The following is a 23,135-nucleotide window of genomic DNA, read 5'->3' as shown; positions in this document are numbered from 1 at the left end:
TTTGCACGTAGGTAGCATCCGATCCAAGATCGTGTCCTGTGTAGGTCAGACCTGGATGCCACTTCACTTACATACCCCCTAATCTGCATGCCACGCTCTCACTGAAGGCCGCTGGAAGCCTGGACAAGGTCCTCTGCAAGTTCCATGGCTTAGAGACAGCAGAGTAACTTCCCTGTGGTCCTGAGTCTCCTACCCATGTCTGGGGCTAAGCCTCCTGCCCATGGCTGTCTCTGTCCTGTTCAGTTGATTGATGCTTTGGTTAGCATGGTGTTTACTGCCGCCTAGATTTGCCTTCTTAGAGCCCTTGAAGCCTTTGTTTACCACATATGCCTTCACAGGAAGAAATTAAAGAAGGGCTTTTGGGACTATCCTTCTGTAGAACAGGAGGGTTTCAGTAACCGAGAGATTGAAGAACTTCACTTTGGACTCCCAGCTTGATCTCATAGATTGATCTTTGACATGTGTAAGAACAGAGACACACTCTTGCTGAAGATCACCTTGGAATCCCGTGTTAACTACACTCCCACCACCTTGGAACCAGCATCCTGGTTGCTTGCCGGATGGTTCAGAGAATGCTATGGTTTGCACATAGCATGACCTCTAAAGCCTGTGACGCCATTGGAAGATGGAGGAATCTTTAAGAGGTAGGGTTCAAGAGGAGGAAGTTAAGTCACTGAAGGTGTGTTCTCGAAGGGGACCATTGGGGTGACAGTGTCTTCCTGCCTCCCTTTCCCTACCTGCACCCCAGACACCATGAGGTGAACAGACCTTCTCCATGGTGTGCTCCTACCATATGAAGCAACATGGCCTAAAACAACAGAGACCATGAGCAAAACCAAAGCTTTCCTCTTTTTAAGCTGACCAGCCCAGGCATTTTGTTATAGTAACAGAAAGCTGAGAAATGCAGAGAAGTTGGTTTGAAATGAACTTCCTGTAATTACTGAGGTGCTCATTAGTGAGGGCTAGTCAGAACCCCTGGGGGTATTCCTTGGAATGCATCCACTCTCAAAATGAAACAAAAATACGGAAAAGCCCACACTGTCACCCAGTCACATGGGTGCCCCTCCTTGGGTCTACCTCATTCCTCGTTCCTTTCTGTTCAGATGTCGCGGCTGTAACGCCATTTTATAAAGCAATGGGCTTTGTTAGAGGGAGCCCTGAATTTAAATTCTAATGGCACCCTTTATTGGCTGTGTGATCTTGGGCAGGTTTTAGACCTCTCTGAGCCTCATTTATTCTCATCTGAGAAGTGAGGTGGGTTTTTTAAAAATAATGACTAGAGTGGCACATGCAGGGAGCATTGCTGAGCAGTGTAGCTCTCAGCCGACCATTCTCTGAAATGCATTGAAAAATCTCTCACCCAATTAAGGATGGACAAACTCCATCTCTCATCTCAGGGGATGGGATGGAGCAATGCATAGGCACCCAGTGCTTAACTGCTGCCCTCCAGGCCACATGCAGTGATGTCTGTTAACATATGCAGGGGCAGGCAGTCCAGATTCCTAAAATATTCTGAAAACCAGTAATAGCCTTGGTGTCGTTCCCTTGTTAAATATAAAACTTAAGTAACCCATTCTATTAAAAAGCCCCAGTCTTATTTTTATCGGGTGATGTGATGGGGCCCCCGCTGTAAATGCACCTCCTGTGCCTGTCTCTATAGAAACCCCACTCTGCTCAGATAGCCACATAATTTTCCTTAAGGCTAATTAACCTGACAACTGCTAGGGCGGCTTGGTTTACCAGATTTGCACTTGACCCTTCACTCGGGCTTAGGGACCCCTCTGGATACGAAGTGATAAAGAAAAGAGCAACAGGTGGAGGAGGCCTCTCCTGGACCCCTCTTTCACATAGTTGCTCAGCAGCCTTTGGGGGCTGTCAATCACTCTTGCTTGATGAGGCAAGACTTAGCAGGAGTGAGTGGGAAAATGTCCATGCGTCTCTCCTTTTGTGAGTGGGGAGCAGCATGGGACCACGGGGTGGCTCTGATCAGGAGCTGGCCTACGCCAACCTGTCATACCAGCTGCTCAGGGGACTACCTCTGCGTAGCGTGCTGGCTGCCCTGAGGACTCTGGTTTATTACATAATATGAGTCAACAACTCCCCACCCCAGGAGTGTCCAACAAGGGAAAGCACAAGCTGCTTCTAAGAGCCGTGCGTGCTGACTGCGGAGAACTCAGCTTATTTTGTTTCTCACAGTTCCCTCTGAGAAAGCAGCGTTACCTCTTCAAACGTCTGCTTAGAGAATTCAGGAAACTGGCAGGTAGAGAACAAAAGAGCAGTTTGTGCTTTCCTGCCTCACTACCTCCTGCCTTGGTCTCTGGGTTTGCTCTGTTAGGCCACCTCTTTGCTCCTCCCTTCTGCTCAGAGAGACCCATATCCCCTGCTGTAGATTGCTCACAGTCTGGACACGTAGAGGTGAGGGTTGAGGAAGGAGCCCTGTTTTTATGGCTGAATAGAGGTGGGCACTTGGGGACTCGTGAAACTGGTGACAGGAGACTTTAGGAGAAGTCCTGCGGCAGTTCTATTCCACTATGCTCTTCAGTTTTCTGGCAGAGCTCAACCAGCCCCGCGCTTCCAGGTTACAGCCTTCACCTAAATCCCCTGATTGCTGTTACCAATTCATGTGTGACGTCACCCACTGCAGATCAGTTCTAAGGGATTTCTGGAGGTGTGTCAAGCTGGCCTCACGTGTGCACCTGAGCCCATGACTGCTCTCGCCTGGGGCCCGTCATGGGGCTTCTGTTTGGACCACACACCCAGGATCTGACCACAGCTCCATCCTTGAAGCTCCCTGAGGCCCGTGAGCAGTACAAGTCATCCTTGAGGCACTGCGGCTGGTCTGTGTCTCCTTTCTAGGCAAGTAACCACAAACGGGCTGTTCCTCATGTTGCTCCTACAAGAGGCGGTACAGAGTGGAATTTGATTTTCTGACCTCCTCCTGCCCATCAGAGGGCTGTCTTTCAATGGGCCCGACTCATCGGTGTGAGATCCCTTTCTCTCTATGATGGCTTTTATTTTATTTTAGTTTTTAATCTCAATAGGTCCTGCAGTCCCTAAACACGGGGTCATTGTCCTGACATGTCAGAATATTGATGGACAGTCAACTGGAAACGCTGCTCTACCCATCATTCCCTAAACTTGGGGACGTGCCAAGGAAGAAGACTTGGGTGTTCCCCTCCGTGGTGCGGCTCACCACATTGTTTCCTCTGCTCCACCTCGGAAATCATCTGCTTGGGTTTGCATGCTATGGGATGCATTCCTTCAGCCAGAGTCTCCATCTGGTTGTGTCTCTCAGGGTGATTGACATCCAGCTCCCTGTTCTCCGGTCTGATCTCTGCTATCGTATGTTTCTCTCCCCTCGCCCACTGTCCTCCTCCTCACTATGCCCCGGATATAATTCGCCGATGTGAACGGTCATCTGGTGCTGCTGGGGGCAGCATGTAGGGCGCAGCGCCATGATTGCGCTCCTCAGCTGAATCTGCAAAGGGCCACAGGAGTCAGATGACTTTCTGGAGCTACACAACATAAGGGACCTTGGCTCCGCTCAGAGTTCGCGATTTCTCAGGTTTGCCTTTCGTGGTCATCATCATCTATTAATATCTCATGCGTGCTGAGGCGGGCATGCCCCCTGCCAGCCGCCACGAAGAGTTATGTAAAAACCCTCGTCCCTCAGTGGCAGGCTCCCCAGTGTGGCACAGAAGGCTTTCATGCCCTGACCTCTCCTGGCCTCTCTGGCTCTATCTCCTGCTCCCTTCCTCTGGGAACCTTTCCTTCACCCACCTAAAATGGCGTTCTGCTCTCAGGCCCACTTTACACTGTTACCCCCTCATGGCTCTGCTCAAACTAGTCTCTTTTTGCTGGTGGTTGGGGTCCTATCCTGAAAGACATCGCAAACAGTACCTTCGGAAGCAATCCTTGCCATTCCCCCACGTGCCTCTAGCTGCTCTACGTGCGTTCTGCTCCGGTTCCCCTTAATCTCACCTTGTGAGTGGCTTGTGTACCTCTCTGCTGTTGCCCTTACCTGACTGACGGTAATCACGTGAAGTATTCACCTTGAGAGTGAACTCCAGCAGCCAGGGTGTACTCATCTGTGGATACGCAGGACTGTGCCATCCCTGCCACACACACACACACACACAAAAGGCTCATGAGCCACCTGCGTAACTTGAAGGCTTGAAACTATGGATTTATTTAGATCAGTAATACCAAATAGTGGAGAAGCCCTCCATAGGAGGGAAATTGGAATTTGGGGCCTGACGGACACATTAATTTGAAAAGCACACTGTCAATTATAGTTATTTGCATTTTTGTCATTAAATATGACACTGGGAATGAGAAGAGTCAAGATAATCAAGAATGCATGATTCTATTTTTTTTATTTTTTATTTTTTTAGTGAATGGATTTTTTTTTTCAGGCACAAAATGTGCACAAGGCCATGCCAACCACAGCTCTGATATGGATGGGAAATGGGGTCACAGAGTCCCACCCCTAGGTAAGGAGCTGTTGGCAATGCTGGCTTCTAGGGGTGGGAGAATCCATTTTCTTCAGAGATATGGCCCCAGAGAGGCTTCTTCACGTTTCAGTAGGTGGCCACAAACCCGTATACAGGCAGAACTAAATGGCTTCAATGGGTTTGGGGGGACCCAAGAAGGAAAAAAGCATTAGGTCAACAGAGAAGAATTTGGGGGAAAATAAGGAGTAGATATTATTTTTTTTAAAAAGACATATATACATGTACAACATGCTCAGTAAAATTCTCTGTGGAGGGGTGATTGGAATGTTGGCAGTGGTGGGAGACATCAATTTGAAGAACCTCACTCTCAATAATAGCATTATTTGTATTTTGCCATCAAAAATAGTTGCACTAGCTAGCTCTCCATTTCTCTCATTAAGCAGGGGTTTTTGTATCATGTATGCACTTCCAGTATAAAGCAAAAATGGGTTATTCGTGGCTTCTTAAGTAGGTGCTCTTTCAGATAAAGAGAACCAAGACACAGTAAGTGGGATCATTGAAGTTATTCTAATGAATCAGAGCCAAAGAGAGTTATAATCCAAGTAGAAGGCATTTGAAGGCCTGGAGCTACTCATCTCTTTTTCAGAATGATGCCTTCAAATCTTCAGCACCTTCTTGTTGGAGGATGACCTTTGGAGGTTAGTCTTGACATAGGTCACCATCAGGTGAAATTATAGTTGGCAGACTCCAGTAATCTGTCTCGGGGATTGAGAAGAGTCAGGATTGTCAAGAACAGAGCATTCTCAAGACAGGAAGAGAGGAGGAACGCCGGAAATCATAGAGTGGGTGACAGGACAGGTGACACTGCAGAGAAACAGAAGGGCAACTCAGCAAAGAGAAGGGACACAGAGCTCCCTGCAGAAGGCTTATCCCCAAAGTAAATCAGATAGCCCATGTGAAAAAGGCCTCTCCACTGGTTAATCCATCCACTCTCAAAGCCTCAAATCACTGTTAAGATAGTAAATCCTCTGGTGGGAGGGGTCAGCATTGGGGGAGGGGAGTCCCCCAGCTCAGAGGGCTGTGGCTAGCTAGCTGGGTCATGAGAGAAAACACACTGTTTAAAAATGAGTTAATCTGAAAGCCTGAGCAAGGAGGGAAAAGTCTTAAGTCAGAGAGCCAGAAGTCAACCCACTACAGCTCCAGGGTGACAGGAAGCAGTTAGAGTGAGCAGGAGGGGAAGTAGCTGGCAAGCCAAATGGTACAGGTGTCAGGAGGCTCAGCCCAGGCAGTGAAGTTTTCAGAAGGAGGAAAACTTGCCCTCAGAGGCTGAGTACTGATCTCATTCACTTGAGAATACATTTGGAATCGGATAGCCTTGAACATAAGTGGTCGGCAGGCAACCAAACCTCCGGGACCACTTATCTGCCACAGGGCTCTCTGAGGACTGTAAACCCTCAGCCGACTTCTTGACATTCATGATGTCAGCCCTCCAGCAGGATGCTTTAATGCCCAGTGGGTAGTGAGAGCACAGAGACAGGTCTGCCTGCAGGTCTCTGTACTGTGGTTGCTTCCCTGAACCTCAACATATTTGGCATTCTATCCTCAGTCCGGATAGAACATTTGCCACCCTAAGGATATCCTGGGAAATCTCATGAGGTTGGGGAGACCAGCCCAGCCAACAGACTACAAAGTGTGCCAACAGAGGCCCCTGGTATACAGAGCAGGGATGTTTTAGAAATGCAGACAGCTTTGGAGGACTTTGGTACTTGTCCAGCACGACTTGGCAACAACAGAAAATGCAGGAAAGACAGAGGCTGCAGGTTTAACTGGCCATGACACCCATCCACCTTCACTTTCAGAGGACTGAGAAAAAAAGGTCATCCCAACCCCACATCTTTCCCTTTTTAACCCTTTACATAGCCTCATTTTTTGTTTGTTTGTTGTTGTTGTTACACTCTTAATAGTACTTGATTTTCTCTTATTGTTCTAGAAAAGCCTTTAGGGCTAGGATGATGGCCTGATGGATACAGCACTTGCTGTCCAAGCACTCATATCTGATTTCAGATCCCCAGGACCCATGAAAAACAAAAGAAAACAAACAAACAAATCAAAACCCAACAAAGCCACCAGGTGTGGCAGTGTACAACTGTAACCCCAGGTCTGGGAAGATGGGCAGACACAGGCAGATTCCGGGGTTTAGCTAGCCAGAAAGCCTAGCTAAATAAGTGAGCTCAGCTTCACAACAGACCCTATCTCAAAACATAAGGTGGAGAGGGAGAAAGAAAAACCACCTGACAACCTGTGGCCTCTACATGAGCACATGTAGAGGGCATGTGCTCCCACAATCACATGTGGACATTCAGGCATGTGCACCCACATACACCACACATGTATACACACAGATTCACAGTTTTGAATTTGAATTTCTTGTAGTCAACGATTTTTGTTGCATCTACATTTTTTCATTACTAGAGGTGGTGGTTTGAATGAGAATGGCTCCCATGGGCTCGTAGATTTGAAAGCTTGGTCACCAGGGAGTGGCACTATTTGAAAGGATTAGGCGGTGTGGACTTGTTGTAGGAAGTATGTCACTGGGGTGGGCTTTGAAGTTTCAGAAACTCAAGTCAGGCTCAGTGGCCCTATCTTCCTGCTGCCTGTGAATTCTGATGTAGAACTCTCGGCTACCATGTCTGCCCTTGTGCTGCCATGCTTCCTGCCATGAGGATAATAGACTAACCCTTGGAAGCTATAAACCAGCCCCAATTAAAGGCTTCTTTCCTTTATAAGAGCTGCTGTGTCTCTTCATAGCAATAAAACACTGGGAATACATTTTTTCCTCTTTAAAAAAGTTATTCTTCATAGCACTCTCCACTCTTTTTTTTTTTCTTTCTTAAGCTAGTTCTTGGATAACTCCATACATGTATATACTGCATGATGATTACCGTCTTCCAACTCTCTTTAACCTCCCTCCCATTCTTATCAACATCTTTACGTCCTTACCTGTCCCTTTCCTCAGAATCATGACTTTGGTCTTGCTGTGTGACACATCTAGTTTAAGCAGAGTCATCTCTGTGACCCCTGGTTTGGGACTATCCACTGGAGCTGGTAGAGTCATCAATGGGTCCACAAGTAAGGCAATGATTGTCTCTTGCCATGTATACTTCTACAGGGACTGCTTTATCTCTGAGAAATAGGGTTCTCTGAATCTCTCCTTCAATCTTACCTGGCAGTCGATGGGCCCACTCTTGTACAGACCCGATGTAGGCATCCACAACTGCTGGGTGTCCATGGTTGCAATGGATGTGTGTTGCCCAGAAGATGGCATTTCAGTGTTCCTTTGTGGGTCCTGCCTTCAGGTTCCTGTCTTGAGTGCCTTCCATGAGTTCCCTTAATGACAGATTGTGACCTGGAAGTGCAAGCCTAAGTGGCTTCCGGTCATAGTGTTTCATCAGAGCAATAGAATAAAAACCAGAACACTATGTATGGCTGAAAAGGCTCAACCTTAAATCCAATGTGAGATAGCCCTGGAGACCCCTAAAACAATACAGACTCTTACTGTCTTTCTTCCTACTCGTAACATTGTTGACACCCTCTTTCCCAGCGTTCTCTGAATTTTGGAGGAAATGATACAAAGGTCTTGTTCAGGGCTGAGCTCTCAACCATCACTTATTCTCAGTGTTTTATGCAGCCATAACTGTGCATTCATTATAGTTTACTTGAAAGCAGCTATTCTGATTAAGGTTGAGAGAAGTAATTTTCTATTGGCTTAAATACACACACACACACACACACACACACACACACACACACACACGAGAAAGAGAGAGAGAGAGAGAGAGAGAGAGAGAGAGAGAGAGAGAGAGAAAGAAGAGGTGGTTTAACACTAAGTCAATTTATAAACACAAAAGAATGAAGTTACCTCTTAGGTCTTATGACCTTTCTAATCATGTGCTTTTAAGTGGTTTTACAGACAAGATAGATTCCCTTCTGTGGAGTGGGCCTCAAATCCAATCAGAGAGTAGTTAGTTAACTCCTAAACATTGGTGCCGTTAATCATTAATCAGGGAGGCACATCTTTCCTGCCACGTTGGTACCCATAGTTCATAGGGTTCACAGCTGAGTAATACCATTGATGCTATTTCTCCACCAGCAGGCTATACAGCACCTTCAGACACTATGAAGACGAAGTGGCATGGAAGAGGCCTTAATCTCACTTCTAGCTTGATTTCTGTATCTCATGCAACCAAGGGGTCTTTCATGTAGTTCTAGTGAACATCAAAGAGGAACGGTGAGAGTCCAGATTGTTTAATGGGTCTCTAAGGCCCCCGTGGCCAACAACTCATAAGGAGCTATCCCACACCTGGCTTTTTCAGCCATACAAAGTGTTCTGGTTTTTATTCTACTGCTCTGATAAAACACTCTGACCTGAAGCCATGTGAGGAGGAAAATGTAAAGGCTTTCACTTCCAGGTCACAATCTATCATCAAGGGAACTCAAGGTAGGTGTCCAAGACAGGAATCTGGAGGCAGGAACCATGGGGGAACACGGCTTGCTGGCTCACTCATATGCTTATGCTTAGCTGCCTTTCTTAGATAGCTCAGGACCACATGTGCAAGGAGCGGTGCCATCCACAGAGGGTTCTCCTACACCAATGTAGGCAATCAAGACACGCCCTCATAGACATGTCCATAGACCAACCCAATAAAGACAATTACTCAATCAAGACTTTTTCAGGGGATTCTAGGCTGGATCAAACTGACAGTTAACACTAACTAGAACACAGGGTATCTTACTTCCAACCCTTTTCAGGATGGGAATGGGGGTAGAGGGATAGCTACTAGATTATAGTTTTCTAAATGGATTTTTCATACCCTTTTCAATTTGGTTGGTCCTCCTCAAATATTCTGTCTTCTTTATCCTCCCACCAACTCCCTACTTATACCATTCCACACCATGACTGTGGCAACTTTTATAAAGAAAACATTTAATTGGGTCTGGCTTACAGTTTCAGAGACTCAGCCCATTGTTATCATGGCAGGAAGCATGGCAGCCAGCAGGCAGACATGGTGCTGGAGAAGGAGCTGAGAGTTCTACATCTTGGTCAGCAGGCAGCAAGTTTCATTGGGCATGGTTTGAGCATATATGAGACCTCAAATCCCTCCTCCACAGTGACACACTTCTTCCAACATGGCCACATGTCCTAATAGTGCCACCTCCTGTGGCCAAGCATTTAAATACATGAATCTATGGGTGGGTGGGGGCGCCAAACCTATTTAATCCACCACAATTTACCCTCCTTTAAGTCCTCCCCACTGCCAGTGGCTTCTCCCTATGTTTCTGGACACTTTGGGAACTCTAATTTGAACACACAGAATTAGAGATTCAGAGCTAGGATTCACATATAAAGGAGAACACATGGCATTTGATCTTTATGCCTGGATCACCTCACTCAGTATATGTTTTTCAATTTCATTCATTTAAGTGTACACTTCATAGTTTCACTTTTTCCTTACAGTTTAATAAAATTCTATTGTGTATAGTTACCATATATTGCTTAATTAACCTTTATCACTTGATGAACTTTCAGACTTACTTCCTATCCAGGATGTGAAGTTCCTTGGGTATATGCCCAGGAGTGTTATAAGTGGGATTCTAAAAAGTGCTGAACATTATTAGCTATCAGAGAAAACTAGAGTTGCTTTTGAGATTTGATATTACTCCAGCCAAAATGGCTAAGGTTAAAGAAGAAGAAGAAGAAAAAGAAGAAGAAGAAGAAGAAGAAGAAGAAGAAGAAGAAGAAGAAGAAGAAGAAGAAGAAGAGCTGGTGACAATGTGAGAAAAGAGAAACTCATTTATTATTTGTGGTGGTGCAGACTGGAGAAGCCAGTATAAAAAAGCTTATAAGAATTTCTTTTAAAATCTATAAATAAAACTACCCATACTCAGATATTCTATTGTTGGCTTCATGACAGGCTTGTGAATATTCCTTATATTTCTATTATGTAGAATAATCTGAGGAGCATTGATTATAGTTTTTATTTAAAAGTCTTATAGAACTCTGCTATGAATCCATCTGAAATTTTCTTTGTATGTGTGTGGAATGAATTTTTTTTTTGTTATTTCTTTAATATACTTGCTTGTTATGGGTCTATTTAAATTATTTATGCTATCTTGGTTTAACTTTTGTGGGTCAGCTGTATCTAGAAACTCAAACATTTAGTTTAGACTTTCAAATTTAGTGGAGTACAGGTTTTTAAAAAAAGGCCCTTAAACTGAGCATGGAGGTGCATGCCTGTAATTCCAGCCCACAGGAGGCAGAGACAGGCATATCTCTGTGAGTTCAAGGCCAGCCTGGTCTACAAAGTGAGTCCAGGACAGCCAAGGCTGTCAACAAAGAAACATCAGAGTTAAATATCACCACAGGGTGAATGGACAACTTGAACAGGGATCTATAGAATATTCTTTTCAATAGCAACAGAGTATCCATTCTTCTTCATGGGCCATGGAACTTTTTCTAAAATAGGTCACATTTTAGCTCATGAATCAAGTTTTAGCAAATAAAAAGCAGCTGGAATACTTTCCCGTGTCTCATCAGATCATAGTGGAATAAACTGGGAAGACAAGGATTGGGGAGATGCTCAATCAGCCCAGCGCTTGCTGCACAAGCTTGAGGTCCTGAGCTTGACCTGCAGCATCTCTCTGTAAAGGCTAAACGACAGCAGCACACGCCCTTATTCCCTGGAGCTAGGGAAGAGGAGACAAGCAGGTCTCTGGAGTAGTCTTGCTGAATTGGTGAGCTCCTGGCTCAGTGACAGACCCTGTCTCAAAAAATAGGGTGGAGAGTGACAAAGGAAACAAGTCAATATAAACCTCTGGCTTCTGTGCTCACTGGAACATATACACGTACCTCCACTGCACACAGAAGAAACAACCCAGACGAACCATATTTCAATAATAAGAGAAGTCACAGAAACAATACACATACTTTAAGATTTAACAATACACCTTTGAATAGTCAGAAGGTCACTGAAGAAACCAAGGAGGAAATGAAATGTGAATTGATAGATTATTTGATTAATCCTCACAGATTAAAAGAAAAACGAAAGCTTGGCTTATGCGATCCTTCAGGATGCCGGGAAAGTAGTTCTGAAAGGAAGCCTTCAAGCTGTGATACTTGCCCTGGAAACCAGAGACTCTAGATAAATAAGTTAAAGGTACGTCTTAGCAAAGGTCTTAAAAAACCAAAAACAAACAAAAACAAAACAAAAAACAAAACAAAACAAAAAAAAACAAGAACAAGCCTACACCAAAGCACCAAGCAGAGAGAAATTATGAACAAGACATTAGTGAAAGGGAAACTAAAAACAACACAGAAGCCAATGAAACAGTTCTTTGAAAAACAAACAAGATCAACAATATTCACCCAAACTAACCAAAAGACAAAGTGAGACGGTCCAGATCAAGTGAAAAAGTTGACATTACGACAGATACCATCAACACAGTGATCGTTAAGAAATGCTTGGAAAATCTTCCGCATCCTGCAAAGTCCAGAAGAAATGGACAAATTCCCACACACACACACATACACACACACACACACACACACACACACACACACACACCCCTATCAAAATTAAACCACGAGGATAAATACAACGTAAACAGATCCACAAGGGGCAACACATAGTCATAAAAAGCCTTCTAACAAAAGAACGCCCAGGCTGTACAAGAACATATCATTTAAAAAAAATATTTTGAGGCAGGGTCTCACTGTGCAGCTCCACTAGCCTCCAACTTGCTATATTGAGCTGGCCTCCAATTCACAGAGCTCTGCCTAACTCTTCCTAACTCTGCCTCAAGAGTGTTGGCATCTTTAACAAATGTGCAAACGATCCGACAGTCAGGACTGACAACACTGAGCACTGGTGAGGCTGTGGAGCCACGGTGAATCTTGTCACTGCCAGTTAGAATACATAGAATCTGGCAATGAACTCAAATGAACTGAAAACATGCCCGCACAAAACCTCAGCGTGGACTATTATCGTACCTTTATTAAAAAAAAACTTTCAAGACTTGAAAGTGGCAGCATGCCCTTTAGTAGGTGCACGGATATAAATCATGTCACATCCAGGCAATGGACTGTTAACTGAGAAGAAAAGGACACCTGGCTGTAGAAACACACGGGAGAGATGCAAAGGAATGATACTGCGCCAGAAGGTGATTATTCAGAGCCACACACTGTACTATTCCACTAGATGACATTTCAGAAAAGGCAAAACCATGACGGTGCTCACAAGTCAGCAGTTTGTAGGGGAGCGGGAGGAACGCGGGACTAGAGAGAGACCAGACTAGACCTATAGACAGTGAAACTGTTAGGCACGATGATGGAAGGGTAGGCGCATCTCATCGCTCTCTGTTGAAGGCCACAGTACACACAAGAGGGAACCCCAGTGCACACCATGACTAGGCTTCAGGGAGTAAAGTGATCGTCAGCTGCAATAAATCTTCCCCCTCTGGGGTAGGAGAAGGATGGGCAGCACGCAAGCAAGGGATTCTGTACTTTCCAGGGAGTTTTGTAGTCAACCTTAAACTATTCTTAAAAACAAACACGACATTTATAACTAGGTGTGTTGTCTCATGTCTGTAATGCAAGCACTTGAAAGGCTAGTGCATGTGAATTGCATGGATTTGAGGCCACCTGGGCTACATAGTGTGTGTGTGTGTGTGTGTGTGTGTGTGTGTGTACATATATGTGGACAAGGGCCATTGAATGGCTTTTTAAAAAGTGGCAATAAACAAAAAAACCCTTAAAACAACTGAAATATTCTCTTATATACAGAAACACAAAGATAACGCTGAAACTGGACTTTCAGGGCTACACAGAGAAGGATTTTGGACATCAGTTTATAGGTACAAATTGTCGTATTTAATTTTTAAATCTATGCTTCTTAGAAGAAAGTCACTAGCCAGTGTAGTCTAATTGGTGAGTTCCAGGCCAGTAGGAGACTGTCCCAGAGGAGCTGGAGAGCATATCTGAAGACAACGTCTGAGATTGTCTTCTGGTCTCCACACTCGTGGGTTCCCATACACGCAACAGCCATTGCTGAGCAAAAATGAATAAATAAGATCATTTTGTAACGAAAAAAGGTCGAATAACCAAGAGGTTAGTTACACTTGAAAGTAGAACTATAAAGCACATGAAACAAAATCTGGCACAGTTGCAAGAAGAAATTGACGGCCCCACACTTAGAGTGACAGATTTCCATGGACTCAGAGACCCACTGCATGAGCTGACCGAAAATTGGTAAGGTTGGAGACAGCCAAAAGGACAGCATCAGCCAGCATTCAAGGGAGCATAGAGTGCCCCACCCAACAACAGCCGGTGAGGCATTACTCTCACTTACCCAGGCCAGATAAAGTTAGTGTGTCTTTGCCTCTAATATCTGTACCTTGTTTTTGTTTTGTTTTGTTATTTTCTTTCTTTCTTTCTTTCTTTTTTACTTTTTTTTGGATGCTACTGTGAATGCAATTATTTTCTTACTTCAGGTAATTCTTTGCTAGTGCATAGAAATCCAACTGCATTTTGTGTGTCGATATTGTATGCTGTGTGAGCCCATTTGTTGTTCTAATCGACTGCGGCACTCTCCTGCAGAGTCACATCCTCTCTGTAGAAGAACAGGCATTCCTCTTCCTGTCCAAACTGGGTGGAGTTCTTCTTTTTCTTGCCTCAGTACTGGTCACCCTTGGCTGCAATGATGGCTGGAAGCGGTGGTAGCAACAAGCTTGTCTTGCTCCCAGTAATTTTGCATGTTTAAAAATAACAGTATTAGTACAGACTTTACATGGATGCCCTTTGCCGAGCTAAGTTAGTTCTAGTGGCTTTTGAGTATTTGTTAACAGTGGGTGTTAGAACTGATTTCTTTCTAAATTGCTGCTAAGAAATAGGTGTGATGGTTCAGTTCACACCTTTATTCCCAGCACTCAGAGTACAAACTGGCTTTGCATACAGCACTTGTGGCTGCAAGGCCTTCCACAGCACAGGGAGATCCTGAGTCAAGGCAGCATCTGCGTTGTTAAGAATGTCTAAATATGTGATTATGAAGAATGTTGGTCTGCAATCGTGATTATTGTCATAACAGGTTTCCAGGAAGTTCTAAAATGGTTTTTTCCTGAAGGTAGACATATAGATCAATGGAGTACTGGCAGGGGTCCAAAAATAACCAAATATTTATAGCCAGTAAATGTTAGACATGCAATTTCAACAGAGTAAGTGTAGTCCTTTTTAAAAAGTGATTCTGAGACTATTGCCATTAGTAATAATATAGATTTAACCCTTATCTCAAAACATGCATAAAAATGTGATGAATTAGACTTTATCACAGCCGAGCTTTTGTGTTTCAGAGGGAATTATTAGGAAAGCAGAAGATGTGGGCCACAGTGGAGCACACTTGTTACATCATTGTTGGGAAAAAGGAAACAGAAGCAGCTTGGGGTAAGGCCAGCCTGGGCTACAAAACAATCCCCTGGGATATTTCAACAACCCCCCACCCTAGCTGCCAATCAGGACATTTTTGTTTGGGTGTTTACCATGGTGACAGGAAAATAAAGATTCATATGAAAGAAGATATATAAGTGATCAAAAAAGAAATAGGAAGATGTTTGGCGTCGTTGGTCATTAGAGAAATACAGATTAAAACCACAGATGGATACCTATTCCCATCCATTGAGACAGCTTTATAAAAAGATAGATATTATAAGGTTTGTGAGGTTATGAAAAACTCAATATACTGCTGGTGGGGATGTGAAATTATGCAGACTTGAAAAATACTCTAGTATCTTTAGTGGTTCCTTAAAAAATTAAATACCAATTTACCGTGTGGCCCAGCAATTCTACACTTACATTTACCAATTAGAAGTAAAATGTATGGCCACACAGGGCTTGTGCATCTCTGCATCTGACCGCACTCACAGTCAACTAACAGTGGAGACAAAATAACTACCAACAGGTAAACGAACATGGCAAATGCTGAGAATACAAGTTTTTCCAAAAAACTATTATGAGATATTGATTGACATGAAATAGTGGAAACATCTAAAAACCATGATAAGTGGGAAAGGCTAGGCCACCGTCTCAAAAAATCACAATAAAAATGGAATAATTTTGTCTACGTGAAACATCCTTAAAAGGGGGATGCGGGGATAGGAAGTGGAGAGTGACTATCAGGGACAAGGACAGGACGAGGCGCAGCTACAGTAATGGGCTGTGAAACATCTTCAGAGGATAAGAATTATTTGAAAATGGAGTTGTGAGTGAGGACGGTGACATGGCTGTGGAGAAAGTGTTCACACACAAAGGGCAACCTGTTTGGTCTCTGGAATCCATATAACCATGAAAGGAAAGCACCCACCCTGTATTGTTGGCTCCTGAGTTCAATATCACTGCATGCAGACCTCCCACATGTATTACATACACACACATAATAATAATAAATTATAATATAATACAATATATTAAATATAGATTTATTAATTATATAAATATATAATTAAGCATATAATAATATAATATATTAATAAATAATAATAAATTTTATTAAGCATTAAAATTGAATTGTGGGGATTGTGGCATAATTATGAATTCCCTAAAACTCCAAATTTTACACTTAAACAAGTAAACCCTGTAACATGAAAATTAGATTGTATTAAAACTATTTTTAAAAGTCCAAAAGGGTTTAGTAAAAACATTAACAATAAATTATTTTAAAAGGGAGAAATCAAAATAGTCAAGCCAACTCTGAAAGAAAACAAAACTGAGTTCAAGACTTCTGTGAAGCCACAGAAATGAAGAGTCTGTGGTATTGGTGTAGGACATATAAATAGGCACCTAGAAAGATGGCTTGGCAGTAAGACTGCTCGTTGCTTTTGCAGAGAACTGGACTTTAATTCCCAGCACACACAGGGGCAGCTCACAACTGTCTGTCACCCCAGCTTCAAGGGATCCAACGCCCTCTTCTGGTCTCTGTGGGAATACGCACGCGCGCGTGCACACACACAGATACACACACACACACCACCACCACCACCACCACCCCACACTAAAACATAAAATAAAAATACTGGAATGTCCGGTAGAGCAATGAATGCAGCTAGATGCAATTCAGAAACAGGCACTAGACAACCGGTTCCACCAATGATCTCAAAGTAATCCCGTGAATGATGTCAGGATGGCACATGTGTGTGGCAGCACAACACTACACCCATATCCTTCCCAAAGATCGTGGTGCTTTACTCCTAGAACTGGAAAACTGCTGCATTGCATTGCCTAGAAAGAGGGAGGGCATGGATCAGGACTGGCGAGAGCTAAGTTAGTTTTTACCTCTCCCTGTTACGATGCCATAAATCAACTTCTAAGATTGTGTCTGCTGATCACTACCAGCTCATGGCTGTCTCTTGGTTAGTCTCTCCTAAGTGCAGAATTTGGGCTGGGTTAGGTGACAAATAGAATCTGGTAAAGGTGATGACAGATGACTTCTCAGGGCAGCTCCTGAAGGGCGTTTCAGTGTCTATCTTGCCTCCTTGGATTGCTTCTCTGGGGGAAGTGAGCATCACATCGTAAGGGCAGCCAAGCATCCTGGAAAGGCTCCTGTGGAGTGGTGCTGAGGCATCTGGTCCATAGCTCTGGCTGTGAGGCACACAAAGTGGAGCATCTAGGTCCTGAGGAGCCGCAGGGCGGTGGGGACTGTAGTCTGGCTGACCTAGAACTGTTCTGTATGAGAACTCATGAGTAGGAGCACCATGGCAAAGGTATTCTTGAATTTCTGACCCTCAAAACCAGTAGAGACAATAGACAGTTAAGAATCTAATGATAGAATTTGAGTTATGAGGTTTGGGATTGATTCACTACACAGAAACAGCTACTAGAGGTTTGGATTTCTCTTATGTTAGGGTTCCAGTTTTACTCACCAGTTCACGATCAGAATTGCTTTTCTTACACATATCCATGGTTCTAAATTTAGGAAAGGTCTCTAAATTTGTCCACAAATTAAGATGTTTACCCATGTCTTCCATGGCCATGGGCCCGAATACCTCAAGCTGTTTCTTTCTCGGAACAGCATTTGTGTGTCCCTACCTCCACCTATTATTCTTCTGTCCTCTATGACTCAGAACTTACTCTAAAAGCCTCAAGATTTTTCAGAATAGTCCTAATATTACGTACCTTGAAGCAGAATTTAGAAAACTATGGCCCACCAGCCAAACCCTACTGATTGGCAGAATTGAGTAACTGTAATAGAAGCCATACGGCGTGTGAAATATAAACGGCTGACTACCTGATCCCCTACTGAAATAACTTACACCCACAGATTAAGGTTTCTAGTATTTAACACTGCGTTCTACTCCCACTTGGAATGTCTACTACAAAATTCTTGGAGATGACCAGTCTGAGGTGTCCCTGCACAGTGGCATTCACCACCATCATCACCTGGAGAGGCTTTTTATCTTCCAACCTTTCCCAATCACCAGTCCACCTTAGCCCAGCTCACTGACATTTTCCTGTTTCAGTCATTCACGCCTTTTCTATCTACATTGGACATTATGTCAGTAGGAGGGTGTAGTTTTCTATTTTTTCCTTCTTCTTCCCCCTCCCTCCCTCCTTCACTTCTTTCCCCAAAGAATGAGTGACATGACAAAACATTTAAATTTTATTACTTATGGACAGCGTAAAGAGACCATTTGGATTCTGAACACACACACACACACACACACACACACACACACACACACACACACACAGGATCACAACGCAAAACCAGAGCCAAGCAAGTTTGGCATGGAACTGTCATCCCCTGCTACATAATCACGGAGCACTCTCGGCTCTGGCCCTGCAAAGAGGAAGAGGAACAGGGTAATTCCAGCTATTACAGGCTCCTGGGCACCAAATGAAACATTGCTGTCAATTGTATATAATCAGCAAGGAAGGCTTGTTTCTCTGTGGTTCTGAATGGGACTTTTCCTTCCTCTTGTCTAGGAGGGAAAGAACTGGTTTAGGTCATTCTGGGGGAGTTTCATCTGGCGGAGATGACCAGAAGTCTCTCTGGATCTTAGCAAGGCCCTTGTTCTATAATCAGGATCTGTGCAATGGAAATTCTGTGTCTCTTTTCTTATACCCAAGTCTCCCTTCTCCCAACCACACAATTTCGGTCCCTAGAACTTAGCACATCAGCCATGAGATGATAGAGATTTTCAGACGGCTGAAAGTGATATGTACACAATATGAACACCTGCTCACCCCACATCACTTTTACAACGGTGCCTACATAGTCTCTGCCCCGAGAGCTCACCAATTTGCAGGGAAGTCCAGTTACTTATAGGAAAATGCAGTTATAAGGGTATATATCTTTAAGAAGCAGGGAGTTACGGGAGATGTATGATTGGGTCCTAAAAATATTCTATTTGTACCAAGGCTTGTACCTCGAAGTTATGCTCCTAGCAATGACCCTTCTAGGGGTAACTAGATGTCCTACAGGGTGGTGACAGTGGCAACTGGAGGCTGGTGTGCTCTTGCAAGTCCAAATTAAATGTCAGGAGTCTTCAGCAAATCTTGATAGCCCTATAGAGGTGGGATGCTAAGAGCAGACTGGGAATCCCAGTTTCCCTGTGGACACTGCCTTTCAGAATGAAGAAGGGAGCTACATACACCAAGCAGCTAGAAAGCCAGACAGGGTAAAATAGACTTACAAACTGTTAAAGACGGTGAGCAGAAAGATGGAGCCACTGTCTGGACATGAGCGAGAGACAAGAACTGAGGTGCACAGACAGGGTGTCTGGAGGAAGGAGAGCAGACCTAGGACAGCAACCTCTCCTGTTTCCAAGACTGGGAATGACTTAATACATATTTTATGCTCTTTTCCTTATTAAGTATATATATATTTTTTGTTCTGATCTTATTATAGATGTGTATTATTTAATCTATCAATTATATAATTTCATTGGTTATTTTTGGTCATCATTTTTATCTCTATAATGTTCTCATTATGGAATCTATTTACTTCTCAAATTCTTTTCACTATATTCTTCCCTATTGCCCCTTAGTCATTTATTTTTAATCTCTATATAGTCATAAAATATCTGTGTTTATTTTGAATTTCATACCTTTTAAAAGAATTCTTTGATCACTATTTCCTTTTAGTCATCACGACTCCTCAGAAACAAAATCCTAAAGGCTCTACCAAAACCTGTTAGAATAAGTAAGCGAATCCAGCAAAATTGGAGGATATAAAACCCACTCATGAAATTAGTAACATCGCTATGCACAAATAATGAACCTTTTTAAGAGGCAATCAAGAAAATAATACTTTACTGGCTGCATCAAGGAATGTAAATTAGTACCACCATGTGGAAGGCAGTGTGAGTCCCCAAAGAACTGCAAACAAGACCTGCTGCAAGAGCCACCAATTCTACTTCTGGGCAGATATCAAAGGAGATCAAACAGTGTGTCCAGGAGAGACCACGCGTATTGCAACACTATTCATAATAGCCAATGCAATAAAATCTCCCAAAGTATTCATCAAGAGATAACTAAATAGTACACACACACACACACACACACACATAGTGGGATAATCAACAGCTTAAAAGAGAAAGTGTCTGAGTTACTTTTTTATTGCTGTGGTAAAATACTACGGGCAAGGCAAATTACAGAAGGAAGTGTTTGGGTTTACGGCTCCAGAAGAGTAAGACTCCACCACCATCCATCCCAGCAGGGAGATGAGGAGCCAGATGGGCACCCCAGCTGGAGCATCTAGCTGTGGCCACATCTTGAACTGTGTGCATAAAGCAAAGCAACAGGGGCATCTGGAAAAGGCACAAGTCTTTACATTTTGACCACCTCCACTGACACATTTCCTCTAATAAGGCCACACACCTCCTAATCTTCCTCAAACAGTGCCAGGGACCACCTGTTCAAATACACAAACTTATTTGGGGGGGGGCATTCACATTCAAATCATTACGGAAGGATTTTCACACCATAAATGAATCTAGAGGATGTTACACCAAGTTAAATAAAACAGGGAGGAAAGACAAACATCACATCGTTCCATTTACATTTAGAACCTAAAACGTGTTAAACTCATAGATGCACAGAATAGTACGGCGGTTCCTATGGGCTGGCGAACAGTGGAGGATTAAGAAGATGTCAAAGAAAGGATGTAAATTTTCAGCTAGACAAGAGAAGTAAGGTTCTACCCACTGTACAGTATAACGGCTGCTGTTAACAAAGAGGCATTGACAATTTGGGGTGCCGCTCAGTGGCAGAGCACTCAGCTGGCATAGCTGGGCAGTAAAGTCAGGCACCGTAAGACTAGAAAGTGCCAAGAGTAGTTTTTAAATATTCTCATCACAGAAGAAGGCAAATGAAATGCATATTAGTCAGCTTGGTTTGGCTTCTACAGGGTATGCATATATTAAAACATCACGTTGTACATTATAAATACTTGCAATTTCATCATTAAAATAAGTTTTTAAAAGTTTTCATTTTTTACCATTTCCCCTTGCTTTCTATTGTTGTTTTGTTTTTGTTTTTGTTTTTTTTCCAAACAGTGTTTCTCTGTGTAGCCCTGGCTGTCCTGGACTTGCTTTGTAGACCAGGCTGGCCTCGAACTCAGAGAGATCTGCCTGCCTCTGCCTCCCTGTCTAGTTTCTGTCTTTATAGTCCATGCCCCCTTCATGCCTTCAAAACCAGTACCACCTGAGGGACTCTTACACTATCAAGTTCAGCTGCCAGCAACACAGTCTCTGTGTGCTCTCAGGAAACACTTCTCAGATTCCATCTCAATGGTCCTGGTCTCTCCTCTTCCTCCTCCACTTTCTCCTCCTCCTCCTCCTTACTCCCACCTCCTCTTCCTCCTCTGGTTTTTCAAGATAGAGTTTTTCTGTGTAGTAACTCTGGCTATCCTGGATTCAGTTTGTAGACCAGGCTGGCCTCAAACTCACTAAGATCCACCTACTTCTGCCTCCCAAGTGCTGGAATTAAAGGTGTACACCACCACGTCCAGCTGCTGGTCTCTTCTTAATCACAACTAATTTCTCAGCTCCATCCAGCCAATCAAGTGTCCCAGCAAAGCAAAGGTTTCACTTTAGTAATTCTAGTATCTCGTCAGTCACAGCTGATGCTTCAGCTCCAGCTAACCGGAACCACAGACTCTTAATTCAAAATAACAAACAGCCCCAATTGTCTTTAAATTTCACAGGGCGGGCCTCCATCTTCTGCATGGCCCTCAACATTCTGATCTTCCAAGGATCCCCAAATCCTTCCACAATCATCCCCAAAACAACATGTTCAGGTCTGCCACAGCAATACCCTTCTATCCTAGGACCAACTTGTTAAGGTTCCTGTGGCTGTGATGAAACTTTGGAAGGAAAGGGTTTGCTTTGCTCACAGTTCCATATCTTCCAAATCACGGTTCCTATCAAAAGCAGTGAAGGCAGGGGGAACTCACACAGGGCAGGACCCCGGAGCAGGAGCAGATGCAGAGGCCACAGAACGGTGCTGCTTACTGGCTTGCTCCCCATGGCTTGCTCAGACTGCCAGAGAACCCAGGACCATGATCCCAGGCATGAGACCGCCCACAATTGGCTGGACCCTCCCACCTCAATCACTAGTTAAGAACTAAACTAAGAACCTGAAGGCGCATCTTTTCTTGAGCAGTTCCTGTTTGATGCCACTTCCGGCAATCTCTTACACTGGCTTTAAAAATAAGCCTCAGTGATTTGCACAGCGGCTGCACCGTTTTGCACTTCCAGCATGAGGCATAACCTTGGCCAGTTCTGGAACACAGTCTGTGTATGCTCTCAGGAAACACTCTGTTTCCAGTTCCTTTCCCAACCTCACCAGCACTTGTCTTTTATTTTGTTTTCTTCTTTTTTTCTTTAAAGTTTATTCGACACAACACATTCTCCAAGTTCACTGAGGTGGTTGACTATGTCCACGACCAAAGCCACCTCTAAACTGAAATTCTGTCGCTGAGCCAGTCCCAGCCTTGGCTTTCTTGTCAGCACCAGGGGGCACAGCACTGCTTCTATAGGTGTCTCTGTCTGCCTCCCCTCTTGTGAATCTTGCAGGATGCCCACCCTCTGGACCTTTCAGCCAAGGCCTGCCAGTCTCAGGATGGCTACGGCACCGGGTGGCGGGCAAGATCTCCGGAGGTAGGTGGAGGTAATCTTGGAGATACTGGAGTCCCTCATTTGTAAGGTACCAATAGAAATGTCTCCAGGCAAACCTCCAGCCTCGAGATTCGGCCTTCATAATGTGAAGGTTGGACATATTCTTGTCTGCCAGTTCAGGGTGTTTGGGTATATGAACATCTTTCTTGGCAGCCATCACTTCTTCTTTAAAAAGGAGTTCATAGATGGCAATCTGATTCTTCTTAGGCATCTACATCATGGTGGCTCGTCTTTTGTGTTCTTAATCTTAACCATTCTGTGGATAAGATAAAGAAAAAAAAAAAAAACTCAGGTGATAGCACATGCTAGCGAGGATGTGGAGAAAGGGGAACACTCCTCCATTGTTGGTGGGTGTGTAAACTTCTACAACCACTCTGGAAATCAATTTGGTGCTTTCTCAGAAAATTGGGAATAGTGCTACCTCAGGACCCAGCTATACACTCCTGGGCATATATCCAA

The 23,135-nt window shown here is 43.9% G+C and overlaps 1 pseudogene; it reads right to left on the bottom strand.

Annotated features, from left to right (window-relative positions):
• Positions 1-21,929: 21,929 nt before the first annotated feature.
• Positions 21,930-22,893, bottom strand: LOC127197492 (40S ribosomal protein S10-like; annotated as a pseudogene).
• Between the last annotated feature and the right edge of the window lie 242 nt (positions 22,894-23,135).

This window comes from Acomys russatus, chromosome 13 (assembly GCF_903995435.1).
Source record: "Acomys russatus chromosome 13, mAcoRus1.1, whole genome shotgun sequence".
Classification (NCBI taxonomy): Eukaryota; Metazoa; Chordata; class Mammalia; order Rodentia; family Muridae; genus Acomys; species Acomys russatus.
The sequence above is the reverse complement of the archived record's forward strand: the minus strand, read 5'-3'. Positions and strand labels throughout refer to the sequence as shown.